This window comes from Labrus mixtus, chromosome 2 (assembly GCF_963584025.1).
Source record: "Labrus mixtus chromosome 2, fLabMix1.1, whole genome shotgun sequence".
NCBI classification, from domain to species: domain Eukaryota; kingdom Metazoa; phylum Chordata; class Actinopteri; order Labriformes; family Labridae; genus Labrus; species Labrus mixtus.
In genome coordinates this window covers 29387416-29400955 of record NC_083613.1, presented here as the reverse complement: position 1 = coordinate 29400955, position 13540 = coordinate 29387416, and the positions used below count along the sequence as shown (strand labels likewise).

The following is a 13540-nucleotide window of genomic DNA, read 5'->3' as shown; positions in this document are numbered from 1 at the left end:
TATGTTGCTTTTATGTCTTTTTTTTTTATTTTTAAATATCACAAAAATAACTGAGTCATTCGTTCATTAGTGATCTGTAAAGCACATTTAATATGCTGCCCAGAGAATAACAGGTGAGATGGCCACCTGGTAGAATTATATTTAATGCAGGGGACCATATGTGAAGGCAGACATGGCTTTCAAAATATATTTCCTCCAAGGAGAGAGGAAGAGGAGACAAAGTAAAAAAGAAGTCTGATGTCTGGTGCTGTGGATTGGTGAAGGTCAGTCAACCATGTTAAAGTGCCAAGTAACTCAACGGGACGTAGAAGTCAAGACGGATTATTCAGGACTGTTAGTGACCGGAGGTGACGTGACAGAGAGGCTGTAATGAGAACAGCATCGTGTCAGGGGCTCTCTGTGTGACAGTGAAGTGTACAGTAGAAAGGTGGCTGAGATGACCGGAGGTGTTGGGTCATTCACGCTGATTCACTGGAAGCTGTTTAACTGTTTCATAGCCAACAGAGCCACAGAAATAAGGTGGAGGTTAAGCTACATTTCAGGAAGACATCTGTGTATTAAATAAAGCTGGAGGATACAGATAACTTAACTTAGAGAACGAAACTTGGCAAGCAGCTAGCTTAGCCATGTCCAAAGTGAGGAGGCTCAAATCAGTGAGTCTTTAGATAGGCACAGAAGTTCTATGAGCTAAATGCTACCATCAGTATGCTAATGCTATGACGATGCTAATATGTTTTGCAGGTTGTTAGATACAGTACCCGGGCTAAAGCGGCAATGAAGAGTTTTCAGCTGGTTAAGAAATACACTAACATTTAATATGGATGCCTCTTTATGACCTATAAAAACAAACAAGACCATTAACATTAAAAAAATGACTTATAGTACAACGCAGTCGAAACAGTCTTAATCTACATCTTCCACAACAAAGATTCCATTGAGTGCCACATTTTTTTTTAAGAAAGCAGGATGACATTTTTCTAAATAACACAACTTGCACAGGCACAGGACAAGATCAGCAAAGAAGCAGAAGTTTCTCACAGAAGCAATTAGTTTGCTAACATTTCCTGGGTAACACTAAGCACAACATTTGTGATTGAAAAATGAAGGAGTTATTAAAATGGTAAGCCTCGTAGTGCCATTGGAGGAAAAGTCAGGGGCAATCTGAAGTCACAAAGGTTTAACTTCAGGGTCTGATGAACGTCGGTACACAAGTAAAACAGCAATCCATCAAGCAGTTGTGAATGCACTACACCCAGAAACACGACTGTGAACCTGATTGAGGAGCTAGAAAAAGAATGAAGAGAACACTAACATGTTATTAGGATCCATCCTCTGAGTACCACAAAAAATAATTAATCGCAATCAATCCAGTAAGTTGAGATATGACAGATCAGATCAAAGTGCTTGTGGACTGAAAAGATATTTGCACTCTTTTTTAAGTGCATCAAATTTGCTGTACTTATTTTTCAATCGAAAAATCGAGGTGGACTAAACGACTTTCTGCATGTGAAAGTTGGATAAGCGAGTAGCAGTCGTATATCAATTATAATTCATTCACTTCACTTGTGTTGACCTTTGAACACAAATGAAAAGGTCAAGTCAGTCATTCTATCTTCGGTGCGTGTCTATCACGTGAACTTTCGCTTGCATGCACTGTCGGCTCTGTAAACGTATGTTCCGCAATTACATGCTCATGCGTCTTTAGACCCATACGTAAGCCACGTGGAACCATCCACGAGGTCCAATCAGTCATGTGTGTTAGTCATGCAGGAAGCTGGGGCGATCCTCGAGTGAGGTGGGCTACCTCCGCTCTACATCAAAGCAAAACTCCCCCCCTTCCTCGAGGGACAGGAATGATCCGTTACCTACTTTTCACTGTAATGAGGTAATAACAGTGCAGTGTCAAGTGACTGTGGAGGGATTGACAGCGGTGGAAACGGGGGGGAAGGGAAGGAAGTGTGTGTGTGCAGGCTGAAACCTGATGTTTTACCTTTACAGACAGTGAACAGACTCTGCTCTACGGGGATGTAATGAAGGTTCACTCACGCATAAAGACTCTAAGCTGACACCTATCATTGTTGAGCATCTCAGCTTCACATTGTGAGATAAAAAAAAAAAAAACTCTGGTTGTCGACAAATCATATCAAACGGTACAGTGACTGCGGCCTGGACAGTCCCATGTCCTTCACTGGGGTCAGGTCACCAATGGGCTTGCTCACAAAATAGTTCTGTTTTGAGCACCACAAAATATATTGATATAAATTCATATGTACGGACAAGTGGCTGAAAATATGTGCAGCATTGCGTGAGAGAAATCAGAGATGAAAATGAAAACATCCATGTATTATCTATACCGCTTATCCTGTTTGGGGTTGTGGGGGAGCTGGAGCCGACCCCAGCTGTCATTGGGTGAGAGGCGAGGGTACAGTCTGGACTGGTTGCCAGTCAATCACAGGGCTGACGTATAGAGACAGACAAGCAGCCACACTTACATTCACACCTACAGGCTATTTAGAGTCGCCAATTAACCTAATGAGCTTAACCTTTGGCCTGTGAAAGGACTCCAGAGTACCCGGAGGCAACTAACTCATACATAAGGAGAACATGCAAACTTCACACAGAAAGGGGAGATTCCAACTACTGTAGGTATGTTCTTGCTGGTGAGAGCGCTAACCGCTGCAAAAACAATTAAATCAATCCAGTATTATTATCTGCAAATATTTTTGTTTGACCTAAATTTGTATTTGTCCAAATGTCACACACACAGGGAATGATCAAAGAGTAGATTCAATGAAATCTTCTATTATCCACACCTACCAGTAATGTAAATAATGCATTATTTAAATGTAATATAACAACTGCAATTCAATCCACCGTGATATTAAGGGACACCAGAAACCTCAAAGATAAATCAGGGAAACCTGGACATTACACACTTGCGGCCAAATTCCAACAGATGCGTGTTCGGTCTGACTCCGCCCCGTTACGGCAGCGGAGCCGATAGGTTTTCACTTTATTCAATGCGTGCGCTTCCACTGGCTACGCCGACTCCGTCTCAGCTCCGGTGCCCTCCGTAGCAGATACGCAAGGCTTCTATTTTTGCAGGATGCCGGAGCCCGGCGCATCAAATTCATCACAGAAAATAACAAGGAGGACGAGAAGTCAGACACCGATACAACATTAAAGCATGCGGTTTATTTTCTGAATAAAACTCTCCGTTTCAACTGTTCAGAACAATAAGATAAGATAAGATAAGATAAGATAAGATAAGATAAGATATACTTTATTCATCCCAGCAGGGAAATTTAGGTGTTCCAGCAGCCAGCATACATACAAACACACAACACATATATACATACAAACACACAACACAACACATATATACATACAAACACACAACACATATATACATACAAACACACAACACATATATACATACAAACACACAACACATATATACATACAAACACACAACACATATATACATACAAACACACAACACATATATACATACAAACACACAACACATATATACATACAAACACACAACACATATATACATACAAACACACAACACATATATACATACAAACACACAACACAACACATATATACATACAAACACACAACACATATATACATACAAACACACAACACAACACATATATACATACAAACACACAACACATATATACATACAAACACACAACACAACACATATATACATACAAACACACAACACATATATACATACAAACACACAACACAACACATATATACATACAAACACACAACACAACACATATATACATACAAACACACAACACAACACATATATACATACAAACACACAACACAACACATATATACATACAAACACACAACACATATATACATACAAACACACAACACAACACAACACATATATATATACAAACACACAACACATATATACATACAAACACACAACACATATATACATACAAACACACAACACATATATACATACAAACACACAACACAACACATATATATATACAAACACACAACACATATATACATACAAACACACAACACATATATACATACAAACACACAACACAACACAACACATATATACATACAAACACACAACACATATATACATACAAACACACAACACAACACAACACATATATACATACAAACACACAACACATATATACATACAAACACACAACACATATATACATACAAACACACAACACAACACATATATACATACAAACACACAACACATATATACATACAAACACACAACACAACACATATATACATACAAACACACAACACAACACATATATACATACAAACACACAACACAACACATATATACATACAAACACACAACACATATATACATACAAACACACAACACATATATACATACAAACACACAACACAACACAACACATATATACATACAAACACACAACACATATATACATACAAACACACAACACAACACAACACATATATACATACAAACACACAACACATATATACATACAAACACACAACACATATATACATACAAACACACAACACAACACATATATACATACAAACACACAACACAACACAACACATATATACATACAAACACACAACACATATATACATACAAACACACAACACATATATACATACAAACACACAACACATATATACATACACACAACACATATATACATACAAACACACAACACAACACATATATACATACAAACACACAACACATATATACATACAAACACACAACACAACACATATATACATACAAACACACAACACAACACATATATACATACAAACACACAACACAACACATATATACATACAAACACACAACACAACACATATATACATACACACAACACATATATACATACAAACACACAACACAACACATATATACATACAAACACACAACACATATATACATACAAACACACAACACAACACATATATACATACAAACACACAACACATATATACACACATATCCCACCCATACAAAAAAAACATGAGCCCACAATACAGTTTGATATATACAACTCAGGCTAAAGTTTAAAAGTTTAAATGTCTTCTGTCCTTACTTAAAGGGGAGTCGTTATAAAGTGCAATTGCAGTCGGTAAAAAAGTATTTTTAAATCTGTCCGTAGCCTCCCACTAAAAACACTCTTTTGTTCACACACGAGATTGTGTAAGGGATGCATGTTATTGTCCATAATGTTCAACAGTTTCTGTATCATCCTTCTCCCCATCACCACCTCCAGAGGCTCCACAGCGAGTCCCCAGCACAGAGCCAGCCCTCCTAATCAGCTTGTTAAGCTTTTTAGAGTCACGAGCCCCGATGATGCTGCTGCTGCCCCAACAGACGGCTGCAAAGAAAACGGCACTTGCCACAACAGTCTGATAAAACATGGATAACATTTTGCTGCACACATTAAAAGACGTAAGCTTCCTCAAGAAGTAGAGTCTGCTCTGACCCTTCTTGTCGACGGCCTCTGTGTGGTGCTTCCAGTCCAGTTTATTGTTCATGTGCACCCCCAAGTATTTATAGCACTCCACCACCTGCACCTCATCCCCAAGGATAGAGATGGTGCTTAGCTCAGGCCTGTCCCTCCTGAAGTCCACCACCGTTTCCTGGGTATTTGTTACATTTAACACCAGGTGGTATGTGTGTTTGTTTACGTGTTTATACGTTTTTTTTTTTTTTTTTTATAGTCTTATACCACATACATCGTATTATCTTGCAGTGTCGCGAGTTAATCTGTAATATTAGCGCGGGAATTCCTTTATCTCGCAACTCCAGCTGTCCGGAGAGCGCAGCCTGTCGGTGTTGACGGACGAGGGAGCACCGAGCCATACGGACCAGAGCAGACGCGCAATGCACACGTTTCTGTTGGAAGTTCTGGGTTAAACTATCTGCATGATTAGGTGCCACAAGAGATACTTGAAAAAACACCTCTTTTTTTTGTTGTTGTTGTTGGGGTGAGCTGTATTAAATATGTCAGGCTACATTCTGGTGCAGCTCCCTTCAGCATCAGTGAGTTTACTCTGCTGTTCTGGATCCTGCTTTTTTTTTCCCCCCGTCTCACTCACTTACTCACTCGCTCAGTATCCATTTCTCTTTAAACCCCTAAACTCCGTCTTCATCTCGTTATCGCTCTCCTGATTCTTTCTTTCTCAAAGTGGCCTCAGAGAGGTTTAATCACTTGTGAGACCAAAACCTGCCATTCAGACGGTTCGTGAGGTTACCACTTACTTCGTTCTCTCCTTCAGCTAATCATCGTCTCATTCTACTTTCTCTTTCAGATTCCAAATCAGCGCTATTTAATTTATGTCCTTTATTCACGTGGCATTAGTGTTAATTCTGTTCTCTCCCACTACCACCGTTTCCTTTTCCCTCTTTGTTCTCTTCTCTCTCTTTTTTTTTTTTTTACATTATGTCCCGCGGCTCCATTAGTTCATATCACAGAGGTGTGAAGTATCCTGCAGGCCGCGGTCCGCGTGTGTCATTATTACGTGAGCCGGCCGCGTTCGTGTCTGCCTGCTTCCCTGCCTGTCGTCTCTCATCATGCACTGCTTAAGCATGAGCCCAGGAAAGAGGTTTGTCACATCATTTTCAGGCTTTTGTTTTCGGGTCTCTTTTCCATAGGCTGCATGATGCTATCTTTGAGGTGTGTTACAGTTTGTTATTCGTGATGTCGGACATGGTTAGACAGTGTGAAAAATGACTGCAGGGACGCTGGCCGAGGCTTGTTGTGGTCTGTTGTTTGTTATTTGTGTGGAACTTTAAGCCGCCGTCTTGGCCAGGACTCTCTCTCTCTCTTTGAATCTGGAAATGTTAAAATTAAAATTAAATAATCATTTAAAAAAAAAAAAAAAAAAAGCTAAAATATTCTTTCACCAGTTTTCCTTTCCCATACTGAATGTGATTCAAACACCAGATAAAAAATAACCCTCAGAAACTAGAAGGGTTCAAAAATAAAGAAAACAAATGATTACTTGCTTGCATGTGGCCTAGCTCAGTCAACTGAATCGTTCGCTGAAATACACACCAAGAACCTCGCAACAAGGTGAAATAGCCAAGGCAGCAACTAACGAAACAAACCGCTGACATCCTGTGTCCTCTGAAGAGCAACCCTGGATTTCCCCCCGCTGTCACATGTCGAAGCGTTCCTTCCTTGGGCAAGACACTGTACTCAAAAATTGCTCCACCTAGTTGGAAACACTTCACTGTTACTGCTGCTTACTTACATACTTTGTCTTCAACGAGATATATCCAATGTCACAACAGAAAAAAAAACAGTAAAGTGAGAACTTCTGATGTTTGGGGAAAAAACTACAACACTATCTGAGATAACAGTGACTTGGTTTGATGGAGTGGGTTTTCTCCAAAAGCAATAAAAAACAATAAATATCACAAGTGACCGGAAATGAGAAAAGCGGAAACTTTTTGACCTTGAGTTTCAGAAGTGGTCATGTTTACTATCTGTCAAACAGCTCCTCTAATAAAACGTGTAGGCCAGTATGTTCTGCAGCGTTGGGAGAAAAACATGTTGGTACTCAGAGTCCCCTTTTTTCCTCCATTTTTTTGCTTATGCATGGCATTAATATTAAGTATTTAAATAAATAAACACATATGTTAATTAAGGATGAAGGTTTAAGGAGTTTCATATTCAACAGAGTACTTTCAGATTCCTTTTGTTTTCTGTGGGAGGTCATAACCAGTTCGTGAATTACAGTCGCATGCGTCTTTGTGTTTCCATGTCGCCAATGACACGTCCCGTCTCGCATCTTCCCACTGTTTTATTTCCCATTCCTGAGTCACATCAAAAGCGGCTTTGGTGTTTTCAGCCTCGGTGCAGGAATCTTAAAATAGTCTAGGTGTAGTGGCAGAGAATCTGCAACGGCTCGCCGTGTGAATTAGCCTCCCAAAAAAGACCTGTTTAAGAAGTGAATCACTTTGGGAGGCTATATTCAACCTTTGTGCAGATACGGCACCAGAGAGCCGGCTTAGTAACACAAACCTCTGTGTCTGACTCCTGCTCCCTCAGGTACTGTAGTGCTGCCTTACATGAGTATAACCTCCACTTGAGACCATGACTCTACACTCTCTGTGAACTCACTGAAAGCCCGGAAGATGGAAACACACATAATGTCGATGCACACACTGGTCTTTGTAAATAAAAGTTTTCCGGATTTATCTTCACGATGCCGGCGCCCCTCCCTCACAGTGTCATATTGAAATGAAACAGGTCTGGCAGTGAAGCATCAGGGGCTGTTTGCATGATTTAAACCCATTAAGACAGTGAGCATTAGCTGGTTTGGATTGTTAAGGATGGTTCTGTGGATCCCAAGCCATAGAAGAGCCTGTTTCTGCGGCTGCTGCATCAGTGTGCAGTGCTGTAGGAGAGCTGAGGGGAGCGAGCCTCGAGCAGGAGGGCTGAAAGGATTTGGCAACTCATCTCCATGTCATGCCAATGAAAGCCTGTCTCCAATTAGATTTGCAGAGGAAGAGCGACATATCAGCCCACTGCTCAACAAGCCCTGGTGGGAGAGGATTGGAGGGGAGAGAGAAAGAGTCGGAGCGGGAGAGGAGGACAAAGACGAAAGAGAGACAGAGCGAGGACGGGAGGGTGGGGGTCTCTTAAGGCTGAGAGAGATACAGAGAGTCTCGCTTGAGAAAACATTCAAACCCTCAGAACTCAAGACAGGAGTTAACAGACACACACACACACAAAAACACACGCAGAAGTGGCAGTATACACGTCGTTCCCTCAGACACTCGACTTTTTCCACTTCATCACTCGTGTCTTTCTCTACCTTTCATCTCCCGCCCGTCATCTATCTGTCGTCCTCACAGTCTGAGCGTTGTCCCTGCCGCTGTCAATCCTCCACTGATTGAGACCGAACCGCTTCATCATCACATTTCCAATCAAACGCACACGCGCAGTGTGTTAATTAATCTCATGTTCGGCTGTTTAATTATCAATGACCCTGTTTCCACGCCTCTGTCGTGGCCTCATTCAGTTCACTCCATTTTAAACTTCCCATAAAGCTCTGATTGAATTACTCTCGCTATTTTTGTCGAGGGAATTATTTCAGGAGCGCTGGAATAAGATTCAATCCCACAGCAGCCAGTTAGGCCGTGATGATGGCACTGATTTCTACACTGGGTGACTTTATGGGTACAAGCCTACTTCTGAGGTAATGAGGTATGGTGGACGATGACAAAGACGGAGTGGATAGAATATCTACACACGTTTTCATTGGATTATTCTTCACTAATTTGATAACCTGTGAGATAATAGAAAACCTAAATATAAGATTTTTTATTTTGTATCACAAGTGTAGGTGATGTTGTTTTGTTTTATCTTTAAAAACACAGCTTAAATAAATGTATTATATAACAGAAAAAGCAGCATTTAGATGTAATAGAAGAAAGATATGATATACTGTTAATAATGTTTTTTTCTGGAGGTTTAGTGACATTTGCTTCAGCAATAAATCAACACGGCCGGGGACAGTGACCTTCAAAGACCAACATGTTGATGCAGAAACATCTTTGTTGCATTTCTAAGTGTGCATTTGCTTCCAAACTGTTCAAGAAGCCACTTGGTATAAACCCTTTGAGAGGAAACAAGACAATGATGCAACCCAACATCCCTGAACACAGCCCGCACCTCTCTGCAGGATGTAACAGAGGGGGCACACGACACAGAGATCTATAAGACAGACTAAAAAACAAGCAAATACAACACCTTTATAAATACAGCTATAGACCACCAAAGAGAAAAAGGGAGTTGTTAAAAGCTTTTAGCTGATATTACAACATATATAAGGCTTTTTGGCGGCAGCAGAAATCTCTTCATCTGATTCTAAACTTTTATTAAAACAAAAATGATCGAAGATCTATTTTCTAACATTATTTCTAGAGACCATGTCAGTCAAACTCTTCCTGTAGGTCTATCCATAAAACATCCAAAAGCATCACATTTTATTTCTGCGTCATCATGTCGTTGAATGAAGAACTCACTATTGTGGTGAGATGTGAACTGCATGAATACATATCCATTTCAGGTAAAGCTTTATTCACAACAAAGGTCTTGAAAATGATAGGTTGAGTCGCGCAGCAGTGAGTGAAGCGGCTTACTCACTCCCACCTGGTGAGTAAAGCACACAGCAGATCATGCAAATGACGCTCCTGCTACTTATATATAGTAGCCTCACTTATAGAAGGCTGAGTGCTCTGCAGACAGAAGAGAACTGAAGAATGATGCTGACATGCATCAACACACGGGTTTCTTTAGGTCTGGTTGTTTATCTGCAGACACTAACATTTGGTGCTAATGTTTCTATCCCGCAGTCATGACACTAAATGATTTAAGTGACCAGTGCAGACACTGAAGCAGCCCCTGTGAGGGCTTAATAATCACCATGTTCAACACATGCTGAACAATGACTTTCTAATGTCTTGAATATTTTTGTTTCCATTCAAAGCTGCGGCTTTTCCTCTCAAACCATCAAAAGTTCAGTCTAGTAAGAAACGTAAATCTCTTCTGTCTATAATGGGAGTGAAAACTTTAAGCTTCACATGGTAAGAATAACGAGACTCTTGAACATATTCATTTTTTATTTATTCATTTTGAACAATAGGATCATTATGTAACTATTTCTTACTGAATGATTTACACATAACTGTGATTCAATGACAGAAGACTCTTGACCATATTGACTCCTGCAGTGGAGCACATGTTTAAAACACGTGTTAAATGCATGTAAGCATTACTTTGATTTTCATTCTACATGAACTCTTGTTTTGTTTTTTTTTAAAGCTAGATGTCACAGAACCAGTGGAATCCCTCAACATATTAACGAGGGTTTCTATTATCGTCTCTTAAAGACTCCATCATGTCTTCAAGTCTGCACCACTAGCTGCTGAAACATAACCATCAACTGAATGTCTAATCAGGACAAATTAATCTCTTTGTCGCACCAACACATTCACTCCCATACAAACGCACACGCATACACCCTCAGGCGGACAATGCCAAGTAATCCCACACACACACACACACACACACACACACACACACACACACACACACACACAAAGGCTCCACTGAAAACACAAGAAACTAGTGTTTGCCTCAAGCTTCCTCCAGAACTTGCCGCTATCGCCACAGTGGGCACCAGGAGGAAAATACAATTAATTGTCTGATTGAATCTCCAACTGTAAGATCTGATGCTGCAGCACTCCCGTCATGTCTGTGTAGCCCAAAGCCCTGTCCTAACACAGAGTGGAAGACACAGAGACGCAAAACAAAGGATGAAATCAAGCACAAATAGCAACTGGTTAATTTAGTAACATAAAATCTGTTAATAAAAAACCCTAACAGAAGGAAAAGAAACAGAGAGCCCAGTCAGACAGTGAAGGGAGGAGGTGAGTAGAGAGAGAGAGAGAGAGAGAGAGAGTCTATTTAGCATCACCTTTGGCCCTGCAAGTAAATGAAAGCTCCATCACGAGGAGTTGATTAAGTTCATTAGCCGAGCGGAGAAAGCAGGTAATTAATCACTGACACATGGGAGCTCTGCATGCTGATTGGACCAGATCCCACCAATCCAAATAAGCCAGAGACGCCAATTAGACCTGACCTGGGCTGCCACAAAACCTGGCGTATGAGAGTTTGAGTGTGTGTGTGTGTGTGTGTGTGTGTGTGTGTGTGTGTGTGTGTGTGTGTGTGTGTCTGTGTGTGTGTGTGTGTGTGTGTGTGTGTGTGTGTGTGTGTGTGTGTGTGTGTGTGCGTAGAGATTGATGCGGAAAAAAATTAAATGAACATTAGTTTGTATATCAACAAGAGTTGATCATTTAAAAAAAAAAAAAAACTTTTTTAGCTTTCAGATAAATCCTTAAAATTACCAGAGTTGCATTATCTGTTGGTTTTACACCCGTGTGTGTTTCAAAAGCGCTTTTTAATAAAAGTTTTTATTATCGGATTATTATTACTAATTACTTACTATTAATACCACTTTTCCCATACTGCAAGAAGTGTTTTTTTCCCTCCCAAATTGGTTAAAATATTTAAACAGTATTTCCTCAGAGATTTTTATCCTACAAAAAAATGAAGAAGAACTTCACCAACTACCAAGGTGCATGAAGAGTGAAAGGCTAGAAGAGGTCAAAAAGCTCCAGCATCGCTCATCAGATGACCCTGATGAAGGCCACAAGCCGAACCGCGTCGGTCTGATTTGTTATTAAAGTTGATCTTCATACTACAGTACAAGTGTTGCTGGAGCTTTTTTACCTCTTCTATCCCATAAAATACTGTCAGAAAAGATCACTGTTCTAAGACACAACTGTAAGACACTATTATAATTATTACTGTTATGAGTAGTAGTAGATCGTAGCTCGTAGTGGCATTAGAACTGGCCCGCTGCCCCTGCTGTACGATTTAAACACTCTGTGCCAGCTGATTGTACGCTCCACTGGCCCGCTCCGACCACTCAAAACAACAACAATGCCTCTCAGATAAAAAAAAAACAGTAACACATCAATCATAATTCACATAATTTTCCTACAGTACTGCTGTTCTGTCAGTGATTCATGAGAGATCATCTCGTTAATTACTGCTACAGCATCAACGTCTCAGCACCCACATGTGTGTGTGTCATAGTTGAAAGGCAGCCGCTGCAGACAGCTTCACTGCAGACAGCTTCACCGCTGCAGTCATCACCGCTGCAGACAGCTTCACCGCTGCAGACAGCTTCACTGCAGACAGCTTCACTGCTGCAGACAGCTTCACTGCTGCAGACAGCTTCACTGCTGCAGACAGCTTCACTGCTGTCAGCTTCACTGCAGACAGCTTCACCTCTGCAGTCAGCTTCACTGCAGACAGCTTCACTGCTGCAGACAGCTTCACCGCTGCAGACAGCTTCACCTCTGCAGTCAGCTTCACCGCTGCAGACAGCTTCACCTCTGCAGTCAGCTTCACTGCAGACAGCTTCACTGCTGCAGACAGCTTCACTGCTGTCAGCTTCACTGCAGACAGCTTCACCTCTGCAGTCAGCTTCACTGCAGACAGCTTCACTGCTGCAGACAGCTTCACTGCAGACAGCTTCACTGCTGCAGACAGCTTCACTGCTGCAGACAGCTTCACTGCTGCAGACAGCTTCACTGCAGACAGCTTCACTGCTGCAGACAGCTTCACCGCTGCAGACAGCTTCACTGCAGACAGCTTCACTGCTGCAGACAGCTTCACTGCTGCAGACAGCTTCACTGCTGTCAGCTTCACTGCAGACAGCTTCACCTCTGCAGTCAGCTTCACTGCAGACAGCTTCACTGCTGCAGACAGCTTCACCGCTGCAGACAGCTTCACCTCTGCAGTCAGCTTCACCGCTGCAGACAGCTTCACCTCTGCAGTCAGCTTCACTGCAGACAGCTTCACTGCTGCAGACAGCTTCACCGCTGCAGACAGCTTCACCTCTGCAG

General features: G+C 41.2%; 1 protein-coding gene across 3 annotated transcripts in view; it reads right to left on the bottom strand.

Moving 5' to 3' along the window:
* The window catches only part of grin2bb (glutamate receptor, ionotropic, N-methyl D-aspartate 2B, genome duplicate b), a 109140-nt gene that overhangs the window by 48833 nt on the left and 46767 nt on the right, over window positions 1–13540 (bottom strand). The window lies entirely within an intron of this gene.